This window comes from Leptopilina heterotoma, unplaced genomic scaffold, assembly GCF_015476425.1.
Source record: "Leptopilina heterotoma isolate Lh14 unplaced genomic scaffold, ASM1547642v1 Lhet_54, whole genome shotgun sequence".
Lineage (NCBI taxonomy): Eukaryota > Metazoa > Arthropoda > Insecta > Hymenoptera > Figitidae > Leptopilina > Leptopilina heterotoma.
Genome location: NW_025111118.1, coordinates 951,051 through 964,937, shown reverse-complemented (window position 1 = coordinate 964,937; position 13,887 = coordinate 951,051). Strand labels below are relative to the sequence as shown.

Genomic DNA, 13,887 nt, shown 5'->3' with positions numbered 1-13,887 from the left:
GGTCAACCAGACGACCTTGAATAGTTTTTCTAACCTCAACAATCAACGGTACCATTCTTGTTCTCGATCGAGTCACGATAATTCAACACAAACATATATAAAAGTATACACACATAAACACAAATATCATCCAAAGAATTTTTACGAATGTATTAGTAGTGTACGATTATGTATTCTGTACTACAACAAACAATATTCTCGACATACGAAAAGAAAACATTCACCGATATGGCAAATGTTCCTATAAACATTGTTCCGGATCGATTAAAAATAAAAAGAGAAGAAATTAAAGATTTTCGTTCACTTTTCAATTAAAAAAAAAAAATTTATTCATGTGTATCTTTCCTATATATAAATATAAGCAATTATTTTAATACCAATTTTAATTAACTAATAATAAATAAAGGTGATAAATTTCTTTAATTAGAAATGATTTGCAACGAATAAATATTTACTTATTTTTATTTTTTTCGGTTTGTTTTTTTCATTTCCAAAAACGATTATTCATTATGTGATTCCCTCATACAAACAAAATAAATACAATTACTTATTTATCTACTAATTTTAATTCATTAATAATAAATAAATATGTGCATCGAATTATATTAAATTTATATATTAAATATTTATAAAATAAATAATAATAAATTTTTTGTCTACAAATATTTGTACTTATAAATAAATTAAATAAATATTAAAATTTTTGAATAATTTAAATAAATATTTACTTGTGTCAAATAATTTTTATTCTAATAAATATAAACTAATTGATTCAATACTTTTTTTCATCAAATTCTTGAAATTAAATTATTAATTTAATTATTCAATTAACAATTAATTGATACAAATAAATATTTACTTAAAACAAGTTATTATTCCATAGGAACTAAAATTTTTTTTAAAATTTCAAATTTAAACCAGTTTAAAATCCAATAACTTAAAAATATTATTATAGAAGATAAAGATAACCTAGTGATAAAATCACTATTTTTATATCATATTATAAGAATATTGTTACTCTAATTTTTAAAATTATTTTCATCATTTCAATTTAATTATTTTCTAAAATTTGTAATTAAAATTCTTCTTTAAATTAATTATTATTTATAATTTATGATAAAGTTCTTTTGAGAATTTTCAAATCCATTTGTTAAAAATTTGTTAAAAATTCATTAATTAAATATACATTAGAAAAGAAAAAAAAATTTCAACAAAAATTTCGATTAAGCATTTTGAAAAAAATTAGTTCCATAGAATTTTCAATTAAAAGTATTAAAAAATTAAAATTTTCAATTAAAAGTATTGAAAAATTCAAACTTTTCAAAGATTTTAATTCGAAACTTTTACGAAATTCAATTATTTCTAAAAATTCCAATTATTAGTAACTTCTCAAATATTCAATTATTATCTAAAACTTTAACTGAATTTAATTTATAAATCAGTTTTTATTAGAAAATTCTAAGAGAATTCAATTATCTAAATACAAACGTAGATAATTTATTGAATAATTGAATGTTTCTTTAAATTCAATTCTTATGCATAATTTTATAAACAAATTTTTAAATAATTGAATTCTTTCGACGAATTTTAATAACATTTTTAAGAATAATTACATTTTTCGAGGAATTCAATTAAAATTTTTTTAAAAAACAATTGAAATTCTGCATTGAGTTTTATTATTTATGAAAATAGTTGAATTAATGGGAAGAATTTAATGCCAAATTTTGAAACATTTGATTTTTTCGAAAAAATTTATGGAATTTCTAGTCTAAGTAATTGAATTCCTGTGAAAGTTTTATTATTTTTTAATTGAATTTTTGAAAATAATTGAATTTTACTACCTACTTTTGAAAATAATTCATTTCTTGTGATGAATACTATTATTTATGAAAATAATTGAAATTTTGCAATGAATTTTATTAACATTCCTGAAAATAATTAAATTTTGTCGGAGAATTTTGCTATTCATTTATAAAGATAATTGAAATAATGTTGACGGGAATTTTTTAAAAATTTTTCGAAAATAATTGAATTTTTTTGAAGAATTTTATTAATTTTGAAAATAATTTAATTCTTGTGATGAATATTGTTATTTATGAAAATAATTGACTTCTCCCGAATGATTTTATTATTTAAAAAAGTATTTAAATCCCTGAAAAGAATTAAAAAATTTATGAAAATAATTGAATTACTGCGAAGAATGTTTGTGTAAAATATTATAAAAATTGTTGTTTTAATTAATTGAATTTTTTTGGGAAATTTTATTAAAATAGTAGATAGAATGTTGAAAATTTATTGAATTAATAAAAAATTTTTGAAAATAATTGAAATTTTGCAATGAATTTTATTAAAATTACTGAAAATAATTTAATTTCGTCGAAGAATTTAGCTATTCATTTATAAAGATAATTGAAATGTTGACGACAATTTTTTTTTCACTTTTTTTGAAAATAATTGAATTTCTGCGAAGAATTTTATTAATTTTGAAAATAATTGAATTCTTGAGATCAATATTGTTATTTATAAAAATAATTGACTTCCCCCGAATGATTTTATTATTTATAAAAATATTTAAATCCCTGAAAAGAATTTTAAAATTTATGAAAATAATTGAATTACTGCGAAGAATGTTCGTGTAAAATATTATCAAAATTTTTGTTTAATAATTGAATTCTTTTCGGAAATTTTATTAAAATAGTAGAATATTGAAAATCATTGAATTAATAAAATTTTTTCAAAAATAATTGAAATTTTGCAATGAATTTTATTAAAATTCCTGAAAATAATTGATTTTTGTCGAAGAATTTTGCTATTCATTTATAAAAATAATTGAAATGTTGACGACAATTTTTTTCACATTTTTTGAAAATAATTGAAATTTTGCCATGAATTTTATAAAAATTCCTGAATAATAATTGAATTCTGGCGAAGAATTTTAATATTTATTAAAAGATAGTTGAATTCTTTCAAAGAATTGCATTAAAATTTTTATAATCGAAATTCGAAACTATAATTCTAACAGAATTGAATTTAAAGTTTTTCAAGAAAATACTTCATTAAATGATTTATCAGTAATAACTTTATGGCAGTTCTTCAATAGAATTAAGTTATTTAAAATAAATTATTGTCAAAAATAGAAAAAATTTAAGGTTTTTTTTTTTGAATTCGTGGTAATTTTGTAGTTTATGAGGCATACAAAATGACACAAAAATTCAGAATTTTCTTATAAATTCTAAAGATTTAATTTTTTCCACAATTTTTAATAAAAATCCCTGACTTTTCCCTGACTAATTCTAATTTTACTGACTTTTCTTTGAATTCCCTGATTTCCCTGACCTGTGACAACCCTGATGATTCATAAGAATGCTTATTCTCTTAGTTATTTCTAAAAGGATTTCAATTATTGGCTTTCTGTAAATTTTTAGTCAAAGTAGCTTCATAATGCACTAAATATTGTAATTAAAAAACCTGTCTAATATTAAAAATATCTTTTTCATTACTGACAAGATTATGAATCGTACAATTCCAGACAACTATATAAGTGATGACACTTCACAGTGAATGGGACCTTAAGTGCAAAACAATTAATTTTTAGTTATTTATATCATACTATATTTTTTAAATTGTTCTTTCTCTCTGTCCTTTTCACCTTGCGACAAATATATTTTAATACAGTTTAAATGTAAAGTCTCTATTTACCAAAGACTAATGTTAATGACTAATGTTAATTGCGAACTGGTACTAAAAAGAAGATTATTGTTCTGACAAAGTTTTTGGATAATATGCATTATCTGTTTCGAGATGTCAGTACATCTTGTACTGACATCTCGAAATAGACAATGCATATTATCCAAAATCTTTGTCAGAACAATAATTCCAAAAATCGAAAAATAATTCCAAAGGCAAAAATTTATTCTGTATACAGGTTTTCGAGTGATGCAATCACTATTACTATATATTTCCCTAGAATTTTTTTATTTCGCTCTTGTTTTCCTGTTCGCAAATAGAGAACGTTGACCACAAAAATATATCAAATTTCCAATTATATTCCTCTGTGAATCGAGGAGGAAATAAATTGAATTTATTGTATTAGACAAGTGGAGTAGTATGTAATTTCTCTATTGATTAATTTGACGTAAATTTGCATCCTGTGGTGGTGGAATTAATACACTAACGGACATTCCAAGGATGCTCTATGGATGATGGGTGGGTGTCGATGACCTAGACTTGGTCGAGGATAACATTCCATTTGACCCCATCAACCACAAACTGTTTCATGTTTCCTCTACATATTGAAACTACATGTTAGAACAGAATATTATTACAATGGTCACGCTTCTGTCATCGATCCGGTTTAGGAACAGTATATAGATAATTACTGCTTTTTTTTTTTTACTATCTCTTTTGTATTCATGACTACTTTTATTAGTTTATACACCTTTCTGATCGTGTTTGATATTCGATCATGATTAATTTCGATTAGAATCATTGTCACAGTTTCTACAAACTGTAGTGACAAACTGTTCTAATGAATTCTTACTTTTTATTTATTTTTCTTTAAATTCTTGTTGTAATGTTTTGTAATGTTTATAGGTTTCCAAGTCTATGGTTATTTTAATTAAAGACAAAAAAAACTTTCTACTCTTTAGAGACGAGGGAAAAATTTCTTTACTGTTGGAGAATATTTTTTTGCTAAAAAAAAAAACGGGAGAAGATTGTTCTTTCGCAAATAACGGATTGAGACATTTTGACACGAGGTGTATCGTGTAATTTCCTGTTTATATACAGTATATATAATAAAATACGGAGATGAATTATTGTTCTCCGTATATTTTGATATTTAACCACACGTTCCTCAATTTTCTCCCGTAGCTCGTAAGTTTCCGTAAATTTACACCCTTCATGGCTGCAGGTAATTAGTCTTAATAAGAGAAATAAGAAAATTCCTATCAAATTCACAACTGCGAATGGTAAAAAGTAAATTTTATGAAAATTTCATGAAAATTTCACTGCAAGTGAAATTATATAAGAATTTTTTCTTCTAACTTTTTTTAATTTGCATATTTATTCTTATTATTATAATCAAATTGATTTGAATTTGATTTTCATCAATTTTGCGACATATAAAATCAAAGACTCGTATTTTTCTCTCTCGCAAGTTGTATATTAGAAATCTCCCTTCCCTCTATCAAAAAAAAAAGATAATTGAAAAATAATTAAAATGATAATTAATTTTACTCACGTGTATGTTTTCAGATGCCGGCGCACACTTGCTACACTTCCCACGGGTAATCTGCTGAACATAAAAAACAAAACATTGATTACTTTTTGCAATATATATATATGTGAAAACATTTCGCGAAATTTTAAATTATTACATTTTATTAATTAAACTGAAAATTTTCCATCTAAACATTAATCATCGAAAACAATTTTCTCCATTGTAGGCAATTTTTTTCTCAGTATTTATTGTAGGACACAAGTGCCGAACGTAATAATAAAAAATTGAATTAATTTGAAAAAATCAGTAAATAAAAAATATATTATTATTACATAAATATTATTACATAAATAATAATAATTATTAATTGTATGATACATGTGATTAATAATTAAATGATAAAAATTATTAATGAAATAGTAAATTTTTATTAAAATATAATTCTATTAAATTATCTAAATTTATTAATTGAATTATTTAAAAGAATTATGTTTAATAATATTATTTACATATGAATCACATTCTACCATTGGGAGAAATTGTCTTTAAAAAATATTGTCATTTAATTCCATTTAATTTGGAATTTCGTCGAATTATAAAATTAATTCAATTATTTTTTTAAATAGTAAAATCTTTGCAAAAATTCAATTATTTTCAATAAATTTTCACGAAAGAATTCAATTTTTTTCTTAATTTGTTATAAAATTTTTCAAAAGAATTCAATTATATTATTAAATTCTAATAAATCCTTGGAAACAATTCAATTATTTTTATAAATAGTAAAAATCTTTGCAAAAATTTAATTATTTTCAAATAAATTTTCACGAAAGAATTCAATTTCTTTCTTAATTCGTTATAAAATTTTCCAAAAGAATTTAAATATTTTCATAAATAACAATATTCATCACAAGAATTCAATTCTTTTCGAAAGTAATAAAATTTTTCGTAGAAATCAAATTATTTTCAATAATTTTAACGAATATTTCGTCAGATATTCAATTATCTTTATAAATAGACAAATTTTTCTCCAAAAATTCAATTATTTTCAAGAATTTAAATAAAATTCACTGCAAAATTTCAATTAATTTCAAGTTTTTCGTAATTCAATGATTTTTAATATTTACTGTTTTCATAATATTTATCAAAAAATTTAATTATTGAAAAAAAAAATTTTTGATACAATTCTACGAAATTATACAATTATTTTTATAAATAATAAAATTTCATAATTAGGAATTCAATTATTTTCATCGCAGAATTTCAAATATTTTTAATACAATTTTAAATAAATTCCTCGAAAAATGCAATTATTATTAAAAATGTTATCTAAACTCGACGAAAGAATTGAATTTTAAAAAACATTTAATTATTCAATAAAATTATAAAATTCGTTGCAGTAATTCAATTATTTTCATAAATAAGTTTTCATTCGTCGCAGGAAATCAACTATTTTCAAAATTTTTTGAGTAATTCTGCAAAAGAATTCAATTATCTTATTGAGAAATAACAAAATTATTCCCATAAAATCAATTATTTTAAGGAATTTTAATAAAATTCTTTTCCAAAATTCAATTCTTTTGAAAAGTAATAAAATGCTTTGCAGAAATTAAAATATTTTCAAAATTTTTTTTTTTAAATTCACGTCAAGAATTAAATTATTTTTATAAATAGATAGCGAAATTCTTCTCAAGAATTAAATTATTGACAAATATTTTAATAAAACTTTTGACAAAATTTCAATTATTTAAACAAAATTTAATAAGATTCTTCGCAGGAATTTAATTATTTTAAAAAATTGTTATAAAATTCTTTAATATAATATATTTTAATAAAAGTTTAATAAAATTTCTCAAAAGAAAATAAGAAATTATTTATTTTCAAAAGTTGTAAATAAAATTCTTCTTAAGGGCATTTGAACCTTGATGACGTTACAGATTGTGCAAAGCATGTGTGACGTCATCAAGGTTCAAATGCCCTTAATATTTCAATTGTAAGAAAAATTCAACTAAGTATTCAATAAATTATTTATTTTTGCATTTAAATAATTGAATTCTCGTAGAATTTTCTAATAAAAATTAATTTTAAAATGAATTTTAGTTAAAATTTTAGATTATAATTGAATTTTGAAATCATTATAGCGTGGATTTTTAAAAATAATTGAATTTTCAAAAGGTTTTTAAATAAAATTTTTGAAAATTTGAACTTTCCATATTTTTAATTAAGAATTCTGTAGATATAATTTTTTTCAAAAAGTTTAATGAAATTTTTTTTTTTTAATTATTTAAAGTTTTTAATTTCTAATAAATTTAATTGAAGAATGTCGCAGAATAATTGAAATTTCGTAAAATTAAATTGTAAAACAAAAGGATTTGAAAATTCCCAATGAAATAATTGTCAAATAATTTACTTTGTGTATAATTAAATAATTGAATTCTCGTCGAATTTTCTAATAAAAATTGATTTTCATTTTATAAAAATGAATTTCAGTTCAAATTTTAGATTATAATTGAATATGAAAATAATTTTGATAACTTACAATAACAATATTCTTATAATATAAAATAATTATTCTATCTTTCGAAAATCTCTAATTATTATAAAAAATGAAGAAATTGATCACTCCGAGTCGAAGACTCGGAGCAATCAATATCTTCATTTTTTATAACAAATTTTTTTTGGTTATAAAATTGTTTGAATTTGAAATTTTTGAAAATCTTAATTCCTATGGAAATAATAATAATAATTAAATATTTATTTAAAAAGAAGTTGTTGATTTTTTTTTGAATAATTTTCCAATTAAAGAAATTCGTAAATAAATGTAATAGAACATATTTTTTTTGTGTATCTAATTATATTGCGAGTGAATCAGAATATTCTTTAGAGTCAAGGAAAAAGTCAAAGTTTTGTCCGGAAATTAGTAGTGAGTTATTTAATTCGGTAAAATATAAATGTAGTTTTAAAAACCTGGAAAAATCACGTTTTTTAACTTGGAAAACTTGTAAAAGTCAGGGAATTTGAAAAGAGTAAAAGCGTGGCAACCATGATAAAGAAAAAAATAATTTTTTCTACTCTTTTTTTTCCCCCTCTTATTTCTCAAGTGAACTATTAATTTTGCGATCTCAATTCTTGTTAACTGTATAATAATGATTCAAACATTTCGTTTAGGAAGGTTGAACCACATTTACACATAATCGTGGATTAGCGATTCAGTGGTTTTGAGTAGAAATGTCGTTACAGGTATTAGGGATATATATCTATATATATACACTGTTAAAAATTTTTGTTACAAATTTAATACAAAAATGTTTGAAGCAATTATCATATACAATTTTGGAAAACTACAACACACATTTTTAAATTTAATACAAATTTTCTTATTAAATTTTAAAACACATTTCTTTAAAATTTTCAAACTTTTCTTTGTAAAATTAATACAAAGTGTTTGAATGAAATTTCAAATAGTTTTGTTTGAAATTTAAAACAAAACTGTTTGAAATTTCAAACAAATCTGTTTGAAATACCAAAACGATTTAAATATTTAAATAAAAAATCTAAACTGTTTATATTGTGTTTTGATATATTACAATAAATGTAAATTAATTAAAAAAAAAGTTTCATTAGCATTTTTACGGAAATGCGACACTACGATTTGAACCCTTAGTCGTATATAATGTTGTCTGTGTATAGTGTGTCTTGTATGGAGCCATCAACCTTGGGAGCTGCGCCTAGACGCGCTCGACCAAGGGAGGCTATGAAAATCTCTTGCAAAGTATCAGTAGTGAGAAACATGTGGACCATTCCCTTTTTTTGACTTCTTCTAAATTTCTAAAGATTTAATATCTTTAAAATTCTTCACCAACCGATTCTTGTATTCTTTACTTTTTTTCTCTTCACGTTTCTGTTAAATTTATGATATGTATTAAGATGTTTAAGAAATATTTAAACAATACTTTATACACAGAAGATTTTTTATGGAAAAATATTTTTCTATTTAATTCAGCAGTTTTTAAATTTTAATATGTACAAAATAACTAACTATATTAATTATATTATATCATCCAAAATGTTTTTTTCTCTTAACAAGTTTTGTCAAATTTAACTAATTAAACTGATTAAAAAAAATTTTAGTTATTTCAACATTTGAAAATGTATTTACTTATAAATAATGTTTTAAACTAATTTACAGAATTATTAAACACATATGTTTGAAGCAATTTTGTATAAAAACTCAAAAAAATTTAAATTAAGTACTTTTCAATGAAAAAGTTGTAAATTTACCTACAATATTTTAAAACATATGTGCATTGAATTATTTTACACATAAATTTTTCAAACACTTTTTTATGAAAAGGTAGTAAATTTACATATTTTTCAAACTTATGTATTTGAAGTTAATCCATACAAAAATTTTTGAAAATTTCAAACACTTTTGTTTGAAAATATTGTAAATTTACAAATCTTTCAAACATATGTATTTGAAGTTAATCCATACAAAAATTTTTGAAAATTTCAAACACTTTTGTTTGAAAATATTGTAAATTTACAAATCTTTCAAACATATGTATTTGAAGTTGATCCATACAAAAATTTTTGAAAATTTCAAACACTTTTGTTTGAAAATATTGTAAATTTACAAATCTTTCAAACACGCGTTTTTGAAATTATTTCATATACAATATTTGTAAATTTTCAATCACTTTTTGTATGAAAGTATTGTAAATTTACAATCTTTTTTAACAGTGTACATATATAGAACAAGCTCTTAATACAAGATTTTGCATCCGAGGGATTTCCGCAATCCCTGCTCTGTATATCGATAATCTCATTATCGGCCGTTTTCCTTAGACGATCTATACATATCCACTGTTCCTATTCAACTCAGATGCATACATACTGCCTTATCATACAGATGCATCATTATTTTCCGAATCTTTTGCTCCTGATGCAACTCATTCATGTGTAGAATTTTCCATTTTTTTCTTTTCTTTTTTTGCTTTTATTAAATCGTTACTAAAAATAGGGGAATGTAGTCAAGGTTGGCCTACTGTCTAGGTAGGCCACTCGCGTTTTTTTGTCAAGTTCACTAGCGCCACCTACGCGCATTTTTGTCGAAGCTTGTCTTAGTGAAACCTAACTTTTTGTTCAATTACATTTTCGGAAAATCGAAAATTGTGTTTTCTGTGACGTCGGTACAAAAAAAGCTCAAAAAAAGTTTTGTGCATAATGTGAAAAACCATTAATAAAAGATAAAAAACAAATTGAATCATCAAGGCAAGTATGCAGAAAATTTGTGGGACTCATGGTTGAAAGGAAAACAAAGTAAAAAATCGAATCCCGAAACGTATTTCTTTATGGTTACAACAATTCGGTAATGTTACTTACTGTCAAGGTCGGCCACTATGTGTTTAAAATGCGCAAAGTTGAGGACGAGCTACTTCATTTGCAAAAACTGCAATTCTGTATAACTCATAATATAATTGATCATCTTATTAATATTTTTATTTAATTTTATTAATATTTTAGTGCAAAACTTTTTTTTATTTATATTTATTTTTTTATATTGTTTATTGTTATTATTTTGTTATTTCATTAAGTTACAAACTGTAAACAATAAAGAATCAATTTTCCGTAACTCCAAACATGTTATTTTATTTTTTAAATTCCCTTTGAATTTTAAACATGGCCGACCTTGACTGTAATGGCCAACCTGGACTACAAATTTTTTTTTTTTTAAATCTTTATAACTTTTTCATTTTTAAACCTGTCAATTTACTTTGTACAGAAAAAATGTTCCTATTAAACAGGACTTTCCAACCATATACTTCAATTGTCCAAATTCATTTTAAAAAAAAAGTTATAAACAAAAGTCAAAAAGGTGGCCGACCTAGACTATGTTCCCCTATAAAATGGAATTTTTTCTGAAGAATATCATTTTACATAAAGGTATACTTTTATTAAAAAAAAAAGGAGGAGAAAGAAAGATGTTCTATAACTGATACGTTATTAAACTATTTTTTAAATGTAAGTCGAATATTATAATCTAATTGAAATTTTTATAATTGAAATATTGAATTCAACAGTGAATAAGGAAAATAATTTTTTTATATAAAAAAATTTTTTTCTCTTAATAAACGAAAATAAAAATAAAAAAAAGTAGTGAAGGTGGATGTCAAAAAGCATTTTTTTTTCCTTTAGTGAAAATAAAGAAATAAAAAAGTGCACAGTGAAGTGAAATTAATGTATTTTTCAAATTTGGGGATCGAGGCAGATGAATTGAAAATATATTATCATTTAATAATAGAGAAACATCTCACTCGAGGTCTGTTTAGAGCGAATTGTCGGGAGAATCGCGGGGAGTGGGGATAATGGCCCAAAAAAGGGACATTGAAAAGTCTCCCTTATGTTTGGGATTCCAAAAAGAATTAAGAGGGGAACGACCCGAATCGTAGTGCCAAGTTAATGAGGGCCCACGTACATTTAACTGTTTGTTTCTTGTTCACTCAGAAAATACCTTTTACTCCCTTTTTCAGCCAGCTGGACTCTTACAACCTTTGTCGCTTCGTATCGTCACCAAAACTTTTTGGTTAACAACTTTCTTTGCGGTGAATAAATTTTTAAACCTCGGATATAGTGTGCAAGTATTACGAAAATTACACATTTAGTGGAATTTTTTAAATTTTTAATTCAATTTTCAATTCAATTTTCAATTCAATTTTCAATTCAATTTTTATTTCAATTTTCAATTCAATTTTCATTTCAATTTTCAATTTAATATTCAATTCAACTTTTAATTCAATTTTCAATTCAATTTTCAATTCAACTTTCAATTCAATTTTCAATTTAATTTTCAATTCAATTTTTAATTCAATTTCCAATTCAACTTTCAATTCAATTTTCAATTCAACTTTCAATTCAATTTTCAATTTAATTTTCAATTCAATTTTTAATTCAATTTCCAATTCAACTTTCAATTCAATTTTCAATTTAATTTTCAATTCAATTTTCAATTCAATTTCCAATTCAATTTTCAATTCAATTTTCATTTCAATTAATAAACCAATTTTTTAAAAAGAAGTGGAATGGAATTAAATTAAATTAAGTTCAGGTCAAATGTGAATTAGAAAATAATCGATTTTAGGCCAAATATTTGATCTAAAATCGATTATAATATTTTTAAAAAAATAATCGACGAGAATTAGGTCTAATGAAGTTTTAATAATAACAGAGAGGCTTCGTACATGATAATTAATTTTAAAAAAGTAGCAAAAAGTATCCTAAAGACAGAAAAAAGTAGTAAAAAAGTAGCTAGCGAAAAATTAAACTTGACGACTCAAGTTTTTTTTTATAATTTCTGAATTACATTTAAAAATAAAATAATTTTAAAAAAATATATATATAAATACCTATTTCTTTTGTCTACAGAAATTAAAATATTTTAAATAATTTCAATGTAACGTATTTTTATAATTGAACTATTTCAAAAAATTACAAAAGTAATTCCTTCAAAATTCAATCATTTTTTTGATGAAAAAAAAATAAAATTATTCAAAATCTTTAATCATTTTATTTTATTCAATTCTACATCAATTCTTATTAGAAAGTTCTACTAGAATTCAATTATTTAAGAAAAAAAAATAATTTATTGAATATAATTAAATATTTTTTAATTAAAATTCTTATAAAGAACTTTATCAAAATTTTTTTAATTATTTGAATTTTTTTCGAAGAATTGCATTAAAATTTTTGATAATAATTAAATTCATTCAATAAATGTAATTAAAAATTAATTAAATATAATTATTACACTTTAAAAAAAAATTATATCAAATTTTTTAAAATAAAATAAAATTGTTTGGAAGAACTTTATTCAAATTTTTAAAAATAATTACGTTTTTTAGCGGAAATTAATGTAAAATTATATTAAAAATAATTGAAATTCTGCGATAAGTTTTATTATTTATGAAAATAACTTAATTTTTGTCACCAAACTTCAATGAAGTTATAAAATAATTGCATTCTTGTGAAGAATTAAAAACAATCTTTTTAATATAGAAATGATTTTTTTCAAAAATTTATAAAAACTGTGTTTTAAATAATTAAATTTCTTTGAAAATTGGATATAATTTATGAAAATAATTGAATTCTTTCAAAAATTTCTATTAAAATTATATTGAAAAAAATTCAATTATTATAAAGAATTTCATTAAAATTTTTTTAAATAATTGAATTCTTTTAAAGAATTTTATTAAAATTTTTAAGAATAGTTGCATTTTTTGCACAATTCATTTAAAATTGTATTAAAAATAATTGAAATCCTGCGATGAGTTTTATTATTTATAAAAATAATTGAATTCTTGCAATGATTATTATTAAAATTTAAAAAAATAATTGAATTCCTGAGAAGAATTTTATTATTTATAAAAATAATTTAATTCTTGCGATGATTTTTATTATTTATAAAAATAATTGAATTCTTGCAAAGAATTTTGAAAAAATCTATTTAAATAATTTATTTTTTTTTGAAAAATATTATGAAAATTTAGTTTTAAATAATTGAATTTCTTCGAAAATTGTATATTATTTATGAAAATAATTGAATTCTGTCATAAAATTAGATTGAAAACCATTCAATTATTATAAAGAATTTCATTAAAATTGTTTTAAAT

General features: G+C 21.7%; 1 protein-coding gene across 5 annotated transcripts in view; it reads right to left on the bottom strand.

Moving 5' to 3' along the window:
* The window catches only part of LOC122508409 (latrophilin Cirl-like), a 664,372-nt gene that overhangs the window by 442,162 nt on the left and 208,323 nt on the right, over positions 1–13,887 (bottom strand). For 3 of the 5 annotated variants that reach the window (XM_043621720.1, XM_043621723.1, XM_043621722.1), the window contains one exon: positions 5,243–5,296. The gene's annotated coding sequence lies outside the window, so the exon portion shown is untranslated. The remainder of the gene's footprint in view (positions 1–5,242; positions 5,297–13,887) is intronic. The other 2 variants (XM_043621724.1, XM_043621721.1) reach the window with 1 other exon arrangement.